Consider the following 20,501-nt stretch of genomic DNA (forward strand, 5'->3'; position numbering starts at 1 on the left):
GACCTCAGCCCTTAGCATCTGTTGGGCTACATGTTTTGTTCTTTTACATGCAAAATGGGAGAAATTATTTGTATTAACATAATTACTGTATTTGGAGAAGGAAATGGCAACCCACTCCAGTGTTCTTACCTGGAGAATCCCATGGACGGAGAAGCCTGGTCGGCTGCAGTCCATGGGGTCGCACAGAGTCGGACACGACTGAAGCGACTTGGCAGCAATTACTGTATTATCCCACTGTGGTAGATTAGTCAATTATATGTAAACCTAGAAACAAATAATGATGTAACAACTTTAAAAAGTTAATAATATAAGAACAAAGTATCAGAAATAGAAGTTAAAGAAAGAATTCCATTTATTTTGGGGTCAAAAAGAAAACAAAAAATACTTAGGAATAAACCTACCTAAAGAGGCAAAAGATATCTACTCCAAAAGTTATAAGATACTGCTGAAGAAATTGAAGACAACCACTTTTCTATTTAGAATGGAAAAGTAACACACCAAAGTGAAATTTTTTGCTGCATTATTTACTTCCTATGTAATTTTCATTTCTGTTAACCTTAGTTTTCTAACCTGTAAGATAGTTTTAACAATACTAAATTTTCATAACAGTTGTAAAGAGATCATATTAAGAATGTAAGACAGATGGCTGGAAAGCACTGTTCTGGTACACAGTAGGAATCTGCTATGCCTGAGACACCTAGAGTCCAATTTACTAAAATAATTTGTAAAGAAATTAAACTTTGAGTTTTTATTTTTTTATTTCTTCCCTTTGAAAAATTATTTCTATAATCCTGTGTTTAATGTGTTGTGCTTTCTTATTATTTATGCCTTAAAACTATGTGACCAACCATCATGATTTAGAATTGCTCTGGTATAGTTCAAATTTTGATTTACTCCAGATTTTCTTCCAATAGAACTTGTTTTTTTGGAAAGCAAATGTTTTTGAGTTTTTTTTTTTTATCTTTTAAATTATCTTTATAGATTAAACACAGTTATTTGATTCTAATCTGTTAAAGTAGTTACCTTATTGGATTTTGACTTACAATTTACAAACAAAAGCCAGTATTTAATAGAATTTCCAATCACATTCACCAGTCAAAAAGGAGCTAAATCATTTCTGAACCTAGAATATCTAGAAGTGGAGACATAGCCTTAGATTTTCAGTAATCTAAGTTCATTATCCAATTATTTAGTATTTGTCTTGGATGTTCATAAAGGTAAATAATACTGCTATGTATCTGGACTTTTGATGCTTAGTAGTGGAACAAAAGTTTTAAAAGGATATTCACCTGAGTAAGAATAGCTCTGGAGAAACATATTTTGTGACTACCATTTTATTCTTATGAGTAGGCTCCTCATCTCATGCTCTCTACTCAACAAACATCTTCTATAAATCCCCTTCTATTATTTTCCTCTCCTTTGCTCTACCTTTATTTTCCTTACAGTTTCACTCTCTACATTCAACTTGATATCATCAATTTTCATTGCTTCAATTGTCAGCTATATACATATATGTGTCTGTGTATATACATATATACAGATATATATGTATCTGTATATCTGCATTCTTCTGGCTCTTACTTGATATATGGACCTAAAACTCTATGAATTCAGCATCTCCACTTAAAATTTCTCAGGGACCTCAGAAACTCCACATGTGTCAAACTCAAATCACTCAGCCTAAATTTATTATCTTGTGGATTAGTATCACTCACTCCACTGTTGAGCCAAAAATCCATTCTTCCTTGACTTATTCCTCCTTCTTATCTTTCCCATAGCCAGTAAGAAATCAAACCATCTAATCCTCTGAGTCCTATCATCCAAATATTTTTTTGAACCTATTCATTCTTCTGTCCCATTTGTCCAAGATTTCTATCATGATTTAGAACACAGCCACTTCTTTCCTGGATTAATGTTTAGCCTTCTAATAAATCTCTCTGTTCTGAGTTATTTCTGTGTCCACACAGTCTCCACATGGTAGCATGTTCTTGCTTTCTTTTTGATTATCATTCATTTGCTAAAATGAAGTTAAAAGGAAGCTATTGTTGGATATTAATATCTTCAGTTATTAAAAACTAGTCTGACATTCATATATAGAGAGTTTGTCCAAACTCCAGTCTAAGTTGTTTTCCAGTGATTCTTATCAAAAGGAATATCACAAAGCCAGTTGTGAGTTGGTGGGAGAAGAAGCAATGGTTGCAAAATGATCTGAGCATTTGAGGTACCCATTCCTCCATTCCTGATTCAACCGGGATAGTTCTGCATTTATCTTTTGGTATATTTTAGTTCTGCATTATTTTTTCTTGAAGGAAAGATGTGACAATGTTTGGAAACCATTATTATGTCATTTTCCATACAAAATTATTCTTTATTGAAAACTCAATACAAATATGCTTACTAGAAAATATCCTGATAAGCAAATCCATATATCATATTCTATCCCCTCAGAGTCCTAAATTTCCTTGGACATTAGTTTTGTTTTCAATAGAGTGTAGTTTATTTCATTTTTCTTATGTTAGGTCTATTTCTTCTCTCTCCCAGACGCAAATCAACTTCTCAGTCAAAACTAATTTAACTTATTAAATGTATTCTTCTTTTAATTATTTTTTAATTGAAGGATAATTGCTTTACAGAATTTTGTTGTTTTCTGTCAAACTTCAACATGAATCAATTATAGGTCTACATATATCCCCAATGCAAAGATAAAATTTTCAAAAATATTTCCATAGGTGTGTGAACTTATCTCTGGGCTTTCTATTTTGTTCCATTGATCTATATTTCTGTCTTTGTGTCAGTACCATACTGTCTTGATGACTGTGTCTTTGTAGTAGAGCCTGAAGTCAGGCAGGTTGATTCCTCCAGTTCCATTCTTCTTTCTCAAGATTACTTTGGCTATTCGAGGTTTTTTTAATTTCCATACAAATTGTGAAATTATTTGTTTTAGTTCTGTGAAAAATACCGTTAGTAGCTTGATAGGGATTGCATTGAATCTATAGATTGCTTTGGGTAGTATACTCATTTTCACTATACTGATTCTTCCGATCCATGAACATGGTATATTTCTCCATCTATTAGTGTCCTCTTTGATTTCTTTCACCAGTGTTTTATAGCTTTCTATATATAGGTCTTTAAAGGAGGCAAAAATATACAATGGAGAAAAGACAATCTCTTTAACAAGTGGTGCTGGGAAAACTGGTCAATCACTTATAAAAGAATGAAACTAGACCACTTTCTAACACTATACACAAAAATAAACTCAAAATGGATTAAAGATCTAAATGTAAGACCAGAAACTATAAAATTCTAAGAGGAGAACATAGGCAAAAAACTCTCCAACATAAATCACAGCTGCTACTGCTGCTGCTAAGTCCTTCAGTCGTGTCCGACTCTGTGCGACCCCATAGACGGCAACCCACCAGGCTCCCCCGTCCATGGGATTCTCCAGGCAAGAACACTGGAGTGGGTTGCCATTTCCTTCTCCAATGCATGAAAGTGAAAAGTGAAAGTGAAGTCGCTCAGTCGTGTCCGACTCTTTGAGACCCCATGGACTGCAGCCTACCAGGCTCCTCCGTCCATGGGATTTTCCAGGCAAGAGTACTGGAGTGGGGTGCCATTGCCTTCTCCGAAATCACAGCAGGATCCTCTATGACCCACCTCCCAGAATATTAGAAATAAAAGCAGAAATAAACAAGTGGGACCTAATTAAAATTAAAAGCTTCTGCACAACAAAGGAAACTATAAGTAAGGTGATAAGACAGCCTTCAGAATGGGAGAAAATAATAGCAAATGAAGCAACTAACAAACAACTAATCTCAAAAATATACAAGCAACTCCTGTAGCTCAATTCCAGAAAAATAAACGACCCAATAAAACTGGGCCAAAGAACTAAATAGACATTTCTCCAAAGAAGACATACAAATGGCTAACAAACACATGAAAAGATGCTCAACATCACTCATTATCAGAGAAATGCATATCAAAACCACAATGAGGTACCATTTCACACCAGTCAGAATGGCTGCAATCCAAAAGTCTACAAGCAATAAATGCTGGAGAGGGTGTGGAGAAAAGGGAACCCTTTTACACTGTTGGTGGGAATGCAAACTTAGTACAGCCACTATGGAGAACAGTGTGGAGATTCCTTAAAAAAATGGAAATAGAACTGCCTTATGACCCAGCAATCCCACTGCTGGGCATACACACCAAGGAAACCAGAATTGAAAGAGACACGTGTACCCCAGTGTTCATCGCAGCACTGTTTATAATAGCCAGGACATGGAAGCAACCTAGATGTCCATCAGCAGATGAATGGATAAGAAAGCAGTGGTACATATACACAATGGAGTATTACTCAGCCATTAAAAAGAATACATTTGAATCAGTTCTAATGAGGTGGATGAAACTGGAGTCCATTATACAGAGTGAAGTAAGCCAGAAAGGAAAACACCAATTCAGTATACTAACGCATATATATGGAATTTAGAAAGATGGTAATGATAACCCTGTATGCAAGACAGCAAAAGAGACACAGATGTATAGAACAGTCTTTTGGACTCTATGACAGAGGGTGAAGGTGGGATGATTTGGGAGAATGGCATTGAAACATGAATAATATCGTATAAGTAACTAGTCACCAGTCCAGTTTCGATGCAGGGTATAGGATGCTTGGGGCTGGTGCACTAGGATGACCCAGAGGGATGGTATGGGGAGGGAGGGGGGAGGGGGTTCAGGATGGGGAACATGTGTACATCCTTGGTGGATTCATGTTGATGTATGGCAAAACCAATACAATATTGTAAAGTAATTAGTCTCCAATTAAAATAATAAATTTAAAATAATAAAATATTTCCACAAGTATATACTCAAGAGAAATTGATTTTATAGTGAAAATACAAGAAGTAGTCCAAATAAACTATTTTTTAAAGTACTTTCTCACTTTTTATAAAGTCTGATATTTCTTTCTTTTTTGTTTATGATTTTATATGCTGGTATTTTGGCTATGAATAGCTCTAGGCTTGAGGCACGGGTTATAGACATTACTAATTTGGTTAGGATTATAGATTCTTCTATGCACCAATAGTTTTGTTTTGTTGGTTCTTTTACTGAAAAGCACTTTGATCCCTGTGTGCTATTCCCTGGCTCACATTCCAAAAGCTAACAGGAATACTTGCACCTTTGTTTCCAGGAACCAGTGGCTTGTCTATTTTAAACTGCATTCTGGCATCTATGACCAAATCAGTTAAGAATAATACTCAAGGTAGAATCTATTGGCCACACCAGCTCAACTTTTATTAAATTTTTATTAAATATTTGCCCCATCATTTGGACCACATAATTTTGGAGTTAATTCTGCTAATAATTGCTGGGTTAAAGAAGAATTTTCTCATTTGTAATATCTTCATGCTCTCTCTGACCTTAAATCTCTCCATCTTTTACTAGGACAGAAAAGTTGGGGAAAAAAAAGGTTCCCAAAGACATCCATCCTCTGTGGCCTCTGCTAGTTCCCTTCAATCAACACAAGAGTGAATGTATCTCATCACTATGGCAACCATCTGCTTTCAGTAAGTTATTTCTACTATCTCTGCTTTTCATTTCAGACTCTGTTTTAGTAACTCTTTACTAAAATAAGATTGCCGTGCTTAGCATATTCCTAACCTGAATTCTCTTATTTCTTAAATCTGTAACTTTCTACTTTTAAACAATTCTGAATAAATTTTACTTCAGTAAACATTTTAAACAAATAGTATAGTTTTGTCAAAAGGACAAATATACTATGCAGTGGCACAAAAATAGTTGCTAATTGGATTTAAAGATAAAGATAGAATCAATGGTTTATGGAAATGGGTATCTTCAAAATATTCCTTATTTGACCTTGTTAAGAAGTTCCACCAACTCCTAAACCAATTTTAGAGTTAACATTTGCTGCTACTGTAGGTGATTTGACTACATTTCTTGGTTACTTACTGACTGGTGCATGGCAGAAATTTCCAGAGGGTTCTCTCAGTGAAAGTTTAATTATTCAATTCAGTTTAGTCGCTCAGTCATGTCCGACTCTTTGCGACCCCATGAATCGCAGCACACCAGTCCTCCCTGTCCATCACCAATTCCCGAAGTTCACCCAAACTCATGTCCATCGAGTCGGTGATGCCATCCAGCCATCTCATCCTCTGTCGTCCCCTTCTCCTCCTGCCCCCAATCCCTCCCAGCATCAGAGTCTTTTCCAATGAGTCAACTCTTCGCATGAGGTGGCCAAAGTACTGGAGCTTCAGCTTTAGCATCATTCCTTCCAAAGAAATCCCAGGGCTGATCTCCTTCAGAATGGACTGGTTGGATCTCCTTGCAGTCTAAGGGACTCTCAAGAGTCTTCTCTAACACCACAGTTCAAACACATCAATTCTTTGGTGCTCAGCTTTCTTCACAGTCCAACTCTAACATCCATACATGGCCACTGGAAAAACCATAGCCTTGACTAGACAGACCTTTGTTGGCAAAGTAATGTCTCTGCTTTTCAATATGCTATCTAGATTGGTCATAACTTCCCTTCCAAGGAGTAAGCGTCTTTTAATTTCATAGCTGCAGTCACCATCTGCAGTGATTTTGGAGCTCAAAAAAGCAAAGTCTGACACTGTTTCCACTGTTTCCCCATCTATTTCCCATGAAGTCATGGGACCAGATGCCATGATCTTAGTTTTCTGAATGTTGAGCTTTAAGCCAACTTTTTCACTCTCCTCTTTCACTTTCATCCAGAGGCTTTTGAGTTCCTCTTCACTTTTCTGCCATAAGGGTGGTGTCATCTGCATATCTGAGGTTATTGATATTTCTCCCGGCAATCTTGATTCCATCTTGTGCTTCTTTGAGCTCAGCATTTCTCACGATGTACTCTGCATATACGTTAAATAAGCAGGGTGACAATATACAGCCTTGACGTACTCGTTTTCTTCAAGGGAAGCACAAAACAGAAGTTAACCACATAAATATTAGTGAATAATAAATTATATCCAATATAAAATTTATGATATAAATAAATGATATATTTAAAATATAAATAAATTATGCCTGTGAACTGTAAGTTTGTATTGGAAGAATCAATGAAGAGAAAGCAAAAGATAGTAATCAATGAATTTTATTGCAATTACTCTTTTTGAGAATAATTTCTCTTTGGAGAACCATTTTTGTCTAATCTCAGTATTGATAGATACAAAATCATCATCTATCCTTCTTTATTTTTCTTTTTGTTACCACAAAATATCATGATTTTTAAAAACATGGCTTTGTAGTGTAATGTTAGGAAATCAAATTTTCCAATTTTAGTTGTGCCAGCATTGAGTGTATTTTATTAATAGTACAGGAAATTGAGTGTAGTTGAGTTATGCAAATGCAGAGTCAGACCTTTTCTTTATTTACAAATTTTGTATTTTGCTCCTCATTAATCTTTTGCATTAAGTTGGATTTTTAAAATATTGCATTTTAGACATTCATCTTGAAAGCTGAGTTATTTGCCCCATCCTAAATCCTGCACCTGAAGTGAATGCCTATCTTCTCCTGCCCCAGCCACAGTTCTGTTATTACTAAGATCCCTTTAGAAATTTGAAATATTAATTTATAATATTTAAAGTTTTGTTACTAAAACTGCTAAATGATCATTTATGATTCCATGAAAATGTTATTTTTAAAAAACATTTTTTCCATAGTCAACAATAACAACATGTGCATACTAGCAAATCATTTTGGCTTTTCTTCAGATGACTTATTTGGAAGGTAGGAAATCATAGTAAGCAGATAAGAAAGTAATTGTCTTATGGAGCATCTGATTATAATAACTGAAATTGTTTTTATTTGATGCCTTTTTCAAAAGAGAAAATCCATTTACTTATATAAAAGTTGTATTTTTATCTAGGATGGACTTTTCAAAATGAATGAGTCTAGATCGAGTCAGTCTTATGCTAGTTACAATGCCACCAATATTTACAGAAGAAATACAGCTTAAAAATTTTTTTATTCTAATTTGACCTATAACATTTTCTAGTGGTCTCTTCCTCATTTTAAAAAGGAGATTTCCATATTTAGTTGCATATTTAACTAGCTTTGCCATTAGCAAGGCAATGACAATTAAGGTAAGGAGAGTTTAACATATGGTGAATTGTGTGTTAAATTTATCTATTCCATTGAAGTGATACTGGGAGAGAGAAAAAAAATCTGATAATAAATATTTATTTCTCTAAGACTTGAGTCTTTATTATTTGCAGTTAGAAATAAGTAATTACTGAAGTACCATAATGTCCCTGCTGGATTTTATGAATCTAAGGATTGTGTGATTTAATTTTGATATTTCATATATTGCTTGATATTTCGTAATTACTGTGAACACTGGTACATCTGTAGCATTTTTAATTCTTTGATAAATGAATTAAAATATTTTACATTCGTAGCAAGAAATATGCCAGGGGCAAAAAGTTCATGAGAGGGAAATAATTATATCAAATAAAAGATTGAATTCTGTTTCTCTGATGCAGTGGATTGAATATTTGACTTGCTAGTAGAAAAATTACTTAAGAGAGCTATGTAAGTGAAAGCAGGTTTTTTTTTTAGCACTTGGCTCTTACTGTTCTTTTAAGAAATTATGTGTTCCTATTCTTTTCATTAATGTGAATGGGAAGAATTAGCTCAGTGTGAATGTATTTCACAGCATGATGTGCTATAGGAAATAATGCCAAATACACAACAAGTAGAATTAGTAATTAAAATTAAGCATATATCCATTATCACAGTATGAATATATATATATATATATATATATACACACTCTTACAAGCATCAATGAAGATGGCACTGAGAATATGTGAAAAGTTCATTTTATAATTCAAGACAAATTGTAATTTTCACTGAGGACCTCAGTAACAACTGAGCAGATTTTGCTGTGTGTGCTTGCCTGTATCCTGATTTTCTTAGAGGACAGTAGTGCAAGTAGTTACCTGATTATGGTAGTTTCTACAGTCACCAAGGACAAAACCTTTATACAAAATAAGTCATTAATTCAGAAAACTTTGTTACTGTCTGTTCACTTACTAAATAAATAAATAACTATAATACCTAAGTAAGTCTTATAAATCAATTTCAAATAGAAACAGTCACCTCACAAAAGAAGAAAACTAAATTTTCAGTAAGAATAAATCCCAATATGAATCAAATTAATGTGCAGTTAAAACAACAATAGAACATGTGTCCCACTAGTGAAAATTTAAATGTAATGAAAATAAGCAGGCTGGTGAGGTGGGGAAATTGAATTCATTATAATTACTGGTGGAAATGTGAGTTGTAGAACCCTTATAAACTGTCAACTAAGATACACATACACTTTAATCATTACTGTTCTAGAAATATGTCCTATTAGAAATACAGTTCAAATATAGAGATAAAATAAGCTCAACTCAATTTTATTTTAATATTAATATATAAGAATAATATAAAAGATCAATAATCAAATCTAATGTATACTTATGTAAAGGAATAATAATATGAAATTTTGAAAAAAAAAACCAAACTGCTGTTATAGGAGAACAGGGGAGAGTATATGGTGAGCAGATGTGAATAGTAGATATTCTTTGTAATAAAGAAGATAATAATGTAAACCAGTACAGGGATAGATTTTTATTTTATATGGTATCTCTGCTTAATCCACATCATGTATGCATGTGTGTGTGGAGGCCAATGGCCTCCAGAGCATGAAGCTATACAGTGCTTGCAGAAGTGTCCACCATGAGGAAGCAGTGACTGTGGACAGTAGTTATTGTTATAGTGAAACTGTAGGAACATAAAAAGAAGTAATCTTTACAACTTAAGACTTGAAAGACTAGATATTTCACAGAAGTCTAATTTATTCTTTACTGAAAATGTTTATGAGTAAGGTTATACTAAATTTTGGTTGCTACATTCACTAGTATTTTTTTCAGACTTTAATTTCCCACATCCATTGATACAGCTGAGCACATCTTACATCAGAATATGCTTCCCACCATTCCAACATTCAGTGGCCTTTGACAGTTTTCTACTAAATAGTCTCTCATCTGTTTTATCACATCTTAGTCCTCTTTGTCCCTGTTTTTTCATCCAAAATTTTAAAAATTGATATTCTACAAGGTTTCAATATAAACTCTCCTGTTTGTACCTAAAACACTCAAACTTCGCCCCTGTTCTTCACTGAGGACCTCAGTAACAACTGAGCAGATAAGTTTCTAACCACCTTTGCATGGATAACTATTGGTTTTACTTCTTTGCTCTAGACTTTCCATCAGAGTCAGCTACATATTTTCAACTACTAGTTTTCAACACCCGGTTCAAAATTCTTTACTCTGATCATCCTGGTCCCTAAATTTTATATCCTGTGCTCTTAACCTTTCTTTCATATTTTAATATAGTCTCATATAATTTGAAATTGATTTATTTATACTTTCATCTCCACATTATAGAGAATTAGGGTTTTGGTTTTTTTTTTTGTAAGAAATGCCTAATTTTTTCTCCTTTGCACAAGAACTAGATCACATTAAGTCATTAAATAATCATTTAAAAGAAAAGAGTTTCCTAGTGAAATACTACCACTGAGTGACCATCGTTCAGACAGCATAACTTCCTATGTCTGTTCCCCTAGAAGAAAACCTAAAAAGATGTTTTATCTAGAAATATGATTCTTTGACATATTAAAGGTAAAAGTGTGCCTTCCTAATAAATCATCTTGCAAGAATTTCATGTCACTACTAAAGGTTATAATGCATAAAATGTCTTGAAGCAAAATCACTGAAGAATAAAATAATAAAAGAACCATGCAATAAGAACAAAGTATATTTTCTTGCTTTAAGAAAAAAAAACAAAAACTAGTTTTAGGGCAGGATCTAGCATAATTAAGTTGCTTTCTAAACACTTAACTCTGATGAAAAATGAATTTTGATGATTTAAGATGATTGATAATTTAAGAGAAAGTATCATTCCAGTCATTACTTTCAAGGTTTTAAATATTTCAACAGCAGGGATCACAAAAAACTGAGAATGCAGCAAACAGAGAAATAGTATCGCACATTTGAGTTTTAAAATGAATGCACCGTGAAGAATCCAGCCCTTGCAAAACATTGGTTGTGTGTAGTCTGCTCAATGACCAACAATGAAAAAGTCATAACAGGTGCTGTTAATCTGCCAAATCACAGTCTTTTTTTTCTAGCTCATATTGGATGAAATAAGAGAAAATGGAGGGTCAGACAGTCTCCCTGGACCAAGGGCTCAGAAATGCTAAGAAACAGACTGAAAACAAAGAATACCGGTGCCTAATATCCTGCTTTGCTTGTAACATATACCAGATGTAGTAGTCCATTAGTTGCCAAATAAAATTATTCCCAAATGAAGATATGTGTCATTTCTAATGAGGAATTATATAATAATTGCTCAAGGAATTAGATTAATCAGCTGGAGAATTAGTACAGTTCAGTCGCTCATGTCTAACTCTTTGCAACTCCATGGATTGCAGCACACCAGAATTCCCTGTCCATCACCAACTCCTAGAGCTTGCTCAAACTCATGTCTACTGTGTTGGTGATGCCATCCAACCATCTCATCCTCTGTTGTCCACTTCTCCTCTTGCCTTCAATCTTGAAGAGCATCAGGGTCTTTCCCAAGGAGTTGGTTCTTTGCATCAGGTGGCCAAAGAACTGGAATTTCAGCTTCAGCATCAGTCCTTCCAGTGAACATTCAGGACTGATCTCCTTCAGCATTGACTGGTTTGATCTCCTTGCAGTCCAGGGACTTTCAAGAGTCTTCTCCAACATCATAGTTCAATAGCACCAATTCCTCAGCACTCAATTTTCTTTATAATCCAACACTCACATCCATACATGATTACTGGAAAAATCATAGCTTTGACTAGATGAACTTTTGTTGGCAGAGTAATGTCTCTGTTTTTTAATATGCTGTCTAAATTAGTAATAGCTTGTATTCCAAAGAGGAAGCTTTTTTTTTTAATTTCATGGTTGCAGTCACAATCTGCAGTGATTTTGAGCCCCCCAAAATAAAGTCTCTCACTGTTTCCATTATTTCCCATCTATTTGCCATGAAGTAATGGGGCCAGATACCATGATCTTCGTTTTTTTAATGTTGAATTTTAAGCCATCTTTTTTACTCTCCTCTTTCATCAGGAGGCTCTTTAGTTCTTCTTTCTGCCATAGGGTGGTGTCATTTGCATATCTGAGGTTATTGCTATTTCTCCTGGAAATCTTATATCCAACTTGTGCTTCATCCAGCCCTGCATTTTGCATGATGTACTCTGCAAATAAGTTAAATAAGCAGGGTGACAATAAACAGCCTTGACATACTCCTTTCCCGATTTGGAACCAGTCTGTTGTTCCATGTCCAGTTCTAACTGTGGCTTGTTGACCTGCACACAGATTTCTCAGAGGCAGATGAGGTGGTCTGGTATTCCCATCTCTTTAAGAATTTTCTACATTGTGTTGTAATCCACCTAGTCAAAGGCTTTGGCATAGTCAATAAAGCAGAAGTAGATGTTTTTCTGGAACTATTTTTGCTTTTTCAATGATTTAGTGTATGTTGGCAATTTGATCTCTGGTTCATCTGCCTTTTCTAAATCTAGCTTGAACATCTGGAAGTTCATGGTTCATGTATTGTTGAAGCCTGGTGTGGAGAATTTTGAGCATTACTTTACTAGTGTGTGACATGAGTACAGATGTGTGGTAGTTTGAACATTCTTTGGCATTGACTTTCTTTGGGACTGAAATTAAAATTTTCCAGTCCCGTGGCCACTGCTGAGTCTTCCAAATTTGCTGATATGTTGAGTGCCGCATTTTCACAGCATCACCTTTTAGGATTTGAAACAGCTCAACTGGAATTCCATCACCTCCAATAGCTTTGTTCATAGTGATGCTTCCTAAGGCCTGCTTGACTTCACATTCCAGGATGTCTGGCTCTAGGTGAGTGATTACACCATCATGATTATCTGGGTCATGAAGATCTTTTTTGTATTGAACTTCTGTGTATTCTTGCTACCTCTTCTTAACATCTGCTTCTGTTAGGTCCATACCATGTCTGTCCTTTATTGTGGCCATCTTTGCATGAAATGTTCCCTTGGTATCTCCAATTTTCTTGAAGCAATCTCTAGTCTTTTCCATTGTATTGTTTTCCTCTATTTGTTTGCATTGATCACTGAGGAAGGCTTTCTTATCTCTCCTTGCTATTCTTTGAAACTCTGCATTCAAATGGGTATATCTTTCTTTTTCTACTTTGCCATTCACTTCAGTTCAGTCAGTCAGTCGTGTCCGACTCTTTGCGACCCCATGAATTGCAGCACACCAGACCTCCCTTCCATCACCAACTCCCAGAGTTCACCCAAACTCATGTGCATCGAGTCAGTGATGCCATCCAGCCATCTCATCCTCTGTCATCCCCTTCTCCTCCTGCCCCAAATCCCTCCCAGCATCAGGGTCTTTTCCAATGAGTCAACTCTTCACATGAGGTGGCCAAAGTATTGGAGTTTACATCATGAGAAATGCTGGGCTGGAGGAAGCACAAGCTGGAATCAAGATTGCCGGGAGAAATAGCAATATCCTCAGATATGCAGATGACACCACCCTATGGCAGGAAGTGAAGACGAACTAAAAAGCCTCTTGATGAAAGTGAAAGAGGAGAGTGGAAAATGTTGGCTTAAAGCTCAACATTCAGAAAACGAAGCTCATGGCATCTGGTCCCATCTCTTCATGGAAAATAGATAGGGAAACAGTGTCAGACTTTATTTTGGGGGGCTCCAAAATCACTGCAGATGGTGATTGCAGCCATGAAATTAAAAGATGCTTACTCCTTGGAAGGAAAGTTATGACCAACCTAGATAGCATATTAAAAAGCAGCCATATTACCTTGCCAACAAAGGTCTGTCTAGTCAAGGCTATGGTTTTTCCACTGGTCATGGATGGATGTGAGAGTTGGACTGTGAAGAAGGCTGAGCGCCAAAGAATTGATGCCTTTGAACTGTGGTGTTGGAGAAGACTCTTGAGAGTCCCTTGGACTGCAAGGAGGTCCAACCAGTCCATCCTAAAAAGATCAGTCCTTTTCCATTAGTTTCTCTTCTTTTCTCAGCTATTTGCAAGGTCTCCTCAGACAACCATTTTGCCTATTTGTATTTCTTTTTATTGGGGATGATTTTGATCACCACCTCGTGTAGAATGTCACAAACCTCTGACCATCGTTCTTCAGGCATTCTGTCTATAATATCTAATCCCATGAATCTATTTCTCACTTCCACTGTATAAGCGTAAGGAATTTGATTTAGGTCATACCTAAATGGTCTAGTGGTTTTCCCTACTTTATTCAATTTAGTCTGAATTTGGCAATAAGGAGTTCATGATCTTAGCCACAGTCAGCCTCTCTTCTTGTTTTTGGTGACTGTATAGAGCTTCTCCATCTTTGTCTGCAAAGAATATATTCAATCTGATTTCTGTATTGACCATCTGGTGATTTAGACTATCTGGAGTAAATCTGGGGAATTACTTATAGGACTTATGGAAAGGCAGATGAAATATGAAATAACTTAAAATAGAAGGGGAAAGAGATAAGCACAAAATGTTTTGTCACTTATTTTGGGATATTCTGATCAATTTTATTTATATATTCTTCAGGTAAATCTTATACAGATAAAGTGAACCATAAATATTGTGTTCCTTTACATTATGGGTTATTTTTAATATTTTATGAATCACTACAATAAGACAATTTATGAACACTGAAGTAAAAATGAACCAGAAGTAAAAATCAGGGTCAGCATTCTGAAGAGTTGTTATTTTCCCAGATATGATATCTGCTGAAATTGTCAAATGAGAATAATGTTTTTATGGATTTGCAAGAACAATTCTTCAGCATATGAAATGTTTAGGGATTCAAAAGCAAAGTGATGTAGTTGACTAGATTCATTGTTAAAGCATTTTGAAGTTCTTTTTTACTTGCAAATTGTTACTAGGGATCATTAATATTTAGGATGCAAGATAAGGTTTCCATGAACCACAGTCTACTAGAATTTCATCAGACAATTGGACCACCAAATAAATGTGCCAAATATTTCAGGTAATTAATGAAAACTATTATCAGGCTCTCTGTATAGGTTTTATTAATAAACCAAAAACTGCTTTTGTAGAAAATCAAAATGTTCCAGACTCACTGTGATATTCATACTGATTTCATAAGTGTACATAATCATTTTTAGCTTCATAAGGGAAAAGTTTCATCTGGAACACATTAAAGAAGAGTCTAGGAACTAAGCAGCAGCAGCAGCAGCAGTAGTAGTGGTGAGATAAATGTAAAGATCCAAAGATTTTCACTAGAAATGAATCTATAAAAATAATATACTTGCATCCATTTATAAAGTAAAAGAAATTGAGACACAGTATATTTAACTCTTCTCTCAAAGAACTGCTGTAAAATGTGACCAAGATTATTGAAGCAATAGTTTTGTGCTAAGTGGGTACATATATTTCACATTTATCTGACAAGATTATAGCTTTTCACACTGTGCAAAGAACTCAAAGATGAATAAACTATGATTCTTGTTTGCATAGAAGAAAAGTAAAGTGCATACATTTTCACACAACTGTATCTATTCCAATAACTTGGAAATATATGCATGTGTATACACGTTATAAACATGAAAACCATCCCTTCCCTATTTCATGAATAGAAGGACCTATACGTATCACTGTTAGGCCTGAGCAGTTCTGAAAAAGCTCAATACATTGGAGAGAAAGTACACTTCAGCACTGCTTTTCATCTTCTTGCAGTCTTTTGTCATGTAGTAAAATGAGCAAAATCTTTAACAGCAGAGGAGTATCAGTAGGTGACCAAGAGGAGACTGGCACGATTAGAATAAATACTAAGTAGTGGGACAGGGAAATTACTGTTGAGAGAGACCAGGAAAAAATGGGGGGAACATTGAAGTTTGTTAGCTCAAAACTGCTTTGTTTTATAGGGATTCAACGGTTTATCAGTAAATTAGTGAGGCTGCTAGAAGACGTGTGTTACTTTGGTTTTGGTTTACTTTAGTTCCAAATGTAGATCCTCATTAACAATATATTTACTGTTGATTTATTTGTATTTTTATTTTTTAACTATAGTCAATTCTTTTAATATTCATACTCTTGGAGGGAAGGTTGGATATAGACACAGGAAATTCATATATATAAAATTCAAATAAATATATGTATATGCTTCACAACAAACTGTGGAAAATTCTTCAAGAGATGTGAATACCAGACCACCTTATCTGCCTGCTGAGAAATCTGTATTCAGGTCAAGAAGCAACAGTTAGAACCAGACATGGAACAGCATACTGGTTCCAATCTTGTATTAAATGCCCAAGGGCAAATGATGAAGGAATCTAACATAATCCTAAGGAGAACCAGCAAATCACAGGGAGGAATGAAGAGAAGAAAGGAACAGTGAGGAATACCAATAAAAAACAGGAAGCAAATTAGCAAACTGGCAGTAATTTTATACCTATCAGTATTTACTTTAAGTGTAAATGGACTGCATTTGTCAGTCAAAAAGTGGCTGAATGGCGAAAAAGACCCATCTGTATGCTGCCTATAATAGATTTATTTCAAAAGAAAGGACACAGAAAATGAAAGTTTGGGAAAAAATAATTCATGCAAATAGAAATAAAAAGAAGGCTGGATTAGCTCTACTCATATCCAACAAAATAGATATTAAAACAAAGACTAAAAAAAGACAGAGTACTATATAATGATAAAATAATTAATCCAGAAGGAAGAAATAACATTGTAAATGTATATGCACCCAAAAAAGGAACACTAAGATATGTAAAGCAAATATTAAAGGACCAAAACAGAAATTTTCAGTAATATGATAGGGGGCTTTAACATGTACTTACACCAATGGGTAGATCATCTCTACAGATTCTCTACAGAGAATCAATAAGGAAATAAACTTAGGTGAATAATTAGATCTGATGAATTCAATAGACATAAAGGTAACATTCCACCCAAAAGCAACAGAATACACACTGTTCAGTTCACACGGAAAGTACTTTAGACTAGATTACTCATTAGGTCACAAAACAAGTTTCAGTAAATTATGAAGATTGAAATTTTATCAGGGATCTTCTGAGATCACATTGTATGAAACTGGGAGTGGCTGCCCACTCCAATATTCTTGCCTGGAGAACTCCACACACAGAGGAGTCTGGTGGGCTGCAGTCCATATGGTCATAAAGTTGGACACAACTGAGCGACACACTTCAGTTCAAAAATCAATCATAAGAGTAAATAGGAAAAACTACAAAACATAGAGATTAAAAAACCTGCTACTGAACAACCAATGGATCATCAAAGAAATCAGAGGAGAATAAAAAATACCTAGAGAAAAATGAAAGAAATATGACATAACAAAATTATGGGTTGCAGCAGAAATGGTTCAAAGAGAGAAGTTCATAGCAACACAGGCCTACTTAAAGGAACTAGAAAAAGAGCAATTGTAGCTCAAAATTTTAGGAGGAAGGAAATAAGAGACAAAATAAGTGAAACAGAGACTGGAAAGAGGTATACAGATATAATCAATCAGTGTTATATATTCTGAAATGAGTAGTTCTTTTCATGCTCAGAAAAATGATTTATATTGTTAATATCAAATAAGAAACATTAATCCAGTCCGATAATCAAGTTATTAGTGGACTGTCCTTATATATACACAGACTTTTATTTTGTACAACTTTAAAACTATATAAGCCTGTGTATATACATAGAATAAGCATACTTGAATAATAGTATAATATAAATTTGATCAAAGTAAACAAAATGTAACTGTTCAAAACTAATTTAATGACTATTCCTATATTTGATACTGTATTTGGTAAAAGAGATTCATTGGTGATACACAGACCTTTGGACCTTTCTAAGATGACTCAGAAGGTAGTGTGATATTTTTTAGTTATAATGCATAACTAAGGATTCATTCATTTAATTCCTCTGTTCATTTATCCATTTGTGATGTAATCCTTTATCTACCCAACAGATATAGTTGAATACAAAGTTAGTGCATGAGAGTTATATCCAAGTTTAAGAAGAATTTCACATAAACAGAATTATTGGTGCATTTTTGTTTAAATAACAAGTGAGATACAAAAAAGTCCACATAACTACATTGTTTTCTAAATATTAATAACATTATATTTGAAATTCATCAGAGCAAATCTTTATTTAAAGGTATCCTGAGGAAAAGCACATTTTGAAATGGAAATAAAAAGTTCTTAATTTATCCAGAGTATAGAATATTCAAATGAGGTATCTTTAAAATACAAGATTTTATTTTAGTGCCAGGAAAAAAAGGCAATGTTTATTCTTAGAAATGCTTTTCCTTTAGGATATGTTATCAGAAACTTAGGAATTATCAGTTTACTACTTATAGTTCTGTAGATCAGAAGTCTGAGAGGGGTCTCACTAGGCTAAAATGTAAGAGTTAGAGAGCTATATTCCTTTCTGAAGAAATTAGGTAAACTCCATTTCCTTGCCCTTTCTAGATTTTCACATTCCTTGGCTCATGGACTCTTCCTCCATCTTGAAAGTCAACAGTGTTGCATTTTTCTGATCTTCCTTTCATCTCACATCTTTCTGAACATAGTCTGGAAAATGTCCTCTATTTTTAGCAATAAATAAATAATAACTCCTGTGATTAAATTTTGTCCACAGTCATCTCCCCATCTTAAGGTCAGTAAATCGAATTACATCTTCAAAGTCCCTTTTACCATGTAAGGTAACATAGGTTGCAAACATTCGGATGTGAACATTTTTGAGGGAAGGGCATTATTCTGTTTCCTATGGGGGGAACAGTAGAAAAGAATTGAGATGATGGGTCAATCTTTGGAGAACTAGATATGTTCATCTTGATCTGAAGATGTGCCTGACTACCAGACAAGGGGCTGAAATAGGAATAGAAGACTTGAGTTGGTGATGGACAGGGAGGCCTAGCGTGCTGCAATTCATGGGGTCACAAAGAGTTGGACATGACTGAGTGACTGAACTGAACTTGCTTAGATAATGGAGAATGGATAATGAAGATATAAGCCTTCAGATATAGTACCATCATTTCTTGTGGTTCACTTTCAAAATCATCTTCTATCTAAATAGTATGGTTATGAATGTAAATGTATTTTATCTGTATCTGTCAGATATATGTCTGTCTGAGGGAAAAAAATATTTCCCTTCAAGTCTGGTGAAAGAGAAGGTATTTCTCTACACCAGAAGCTCATATTAAATATATTTTTTTTAATCTCTTAAAATTATTCATGAAAACAGAAAAGCTTCCAGAGATTCTGCCATCATGAAGGCAGATGGTAGGGAGTTGTGCAGGGAGAGAGTGGAGGTTAAACTCGGAGATAGACAGTAAAGAAAAAAAAAAAAAAAATAAGAAAGGGACCCTTACTCCTACCATTAGTTTTTATCCTAGCAATAAAAAAATTGAGTATAAATATAGATATTAACTTTTGACTATATTAGATAGAACTTAATATGATGCCAAGTGTTGATTCAATCAGTATCTTTTAGTATCATAATACAGGCTTTCTTTAATCTCCTAAAGCAGAATAGGAAAATTAAAAAAAAAAAAAAAACAATTTGGTGTTTAGGAATATTTTACTGACTACCTTAATAAATCTTTATTCATGCCTAGAGCTGCTATGGGGAGAAGGCAATGGCACCCCACTCCAGTACTCTTGCCTGGAAAATGCCATGAGCAGAGGAGCCTGGTAGGCTGCAGTCCATGGGGTCGCTAGGAGTTGGACACTACTGAGTGACTTCACTTTCACTTTTTACTTTCATGCATTGGAGAAGGAAATGGCAACCCACTCCAGTGTTCTTGCCTGGAGAATCCCAGGGACGGCGGAGCCTGGTGGGCTGCCGTCTATGGGGTTGCACAGAGTCGGACACGACTGAAGTGACTTAGCAGCAGCAGAGCTGCTATGAAATTAGGAATTCTGTCATGAATTGCCAGACATTAATATACAGCTCACTAGGGACTGGTGTATATACAGTGATTATTGTTGGGTGTTTATTTGGGGCTCATCACTATTCTGTTCAGACACAGCTACTGGACAGAAGATCTTGTTTTAAGTATGTGCTTCACTTCTATCCCAAGATTTTTTTTTTCATACTTAGAGATGCACAGCTATTTATGATATGAATCAGATAAACACAGTAACAGCAGCCTTTTAAAAAATATTTGAGATACTTTTAGAATTTTTTTGCACAATTCCATAAAGGATAATTTAATTTTTTAATGTGGAATGGAGTAGTTTATATTGGGAAAGAAAAGTAAAATTTTAAATTTTAAACTGACTATTCCATATGTATTAGGAAAGACACTGTTATTTTCCTCTGCAACTCCTTTTGGAAGTTCAGAATGGATATCATGTATACCAGTATTCCCACTTCTCTATGGCATAGAAAATACATGTC

The 20,501-nt window shown here is 34.8% G+C and overlaps 1 pseudogene across 1 annotated transcript in view; it reads left to right on the top strand.

The window, feature by feature from the left end:
• LOC147370737 (kinesin-like protein KIF3C pseudogene) overlaps positions 1-11,390 on the top strand; it is a 71,669-nt pseudogene extending 60,279 nt beyond the window's left edge. Inside the window, exons 4-5 of the transcript XR_015166161.1 lie at positions 5,440-5,561; positions 11,210-11,390. The product of XR_015166161.1 is annotated as a kinesin-like protein KIF3C pseudogene (transcript). The remainder of the gene's footprint in view (positions 1-5,439; positions 5,562-11,209) is intronic.
• Positions 11,391-20,501: the final 9,111 nt, after the last annotated feature.

This window comes from Bos grunniens, chromosome 6 (assembly GCF_055505025.1).
Source record: "Bos grunniens cultivar Pamir isolate PY7600 chromosome 6, Bosgru_T2T1.0, whole genome shotgun sequence".
NCBI classification, from domain to species: Eukaryota; Metazoa; Chordata; class Mammalia; order Artiodactyla; family Bovidae; genus Bos; species Bos grunniens.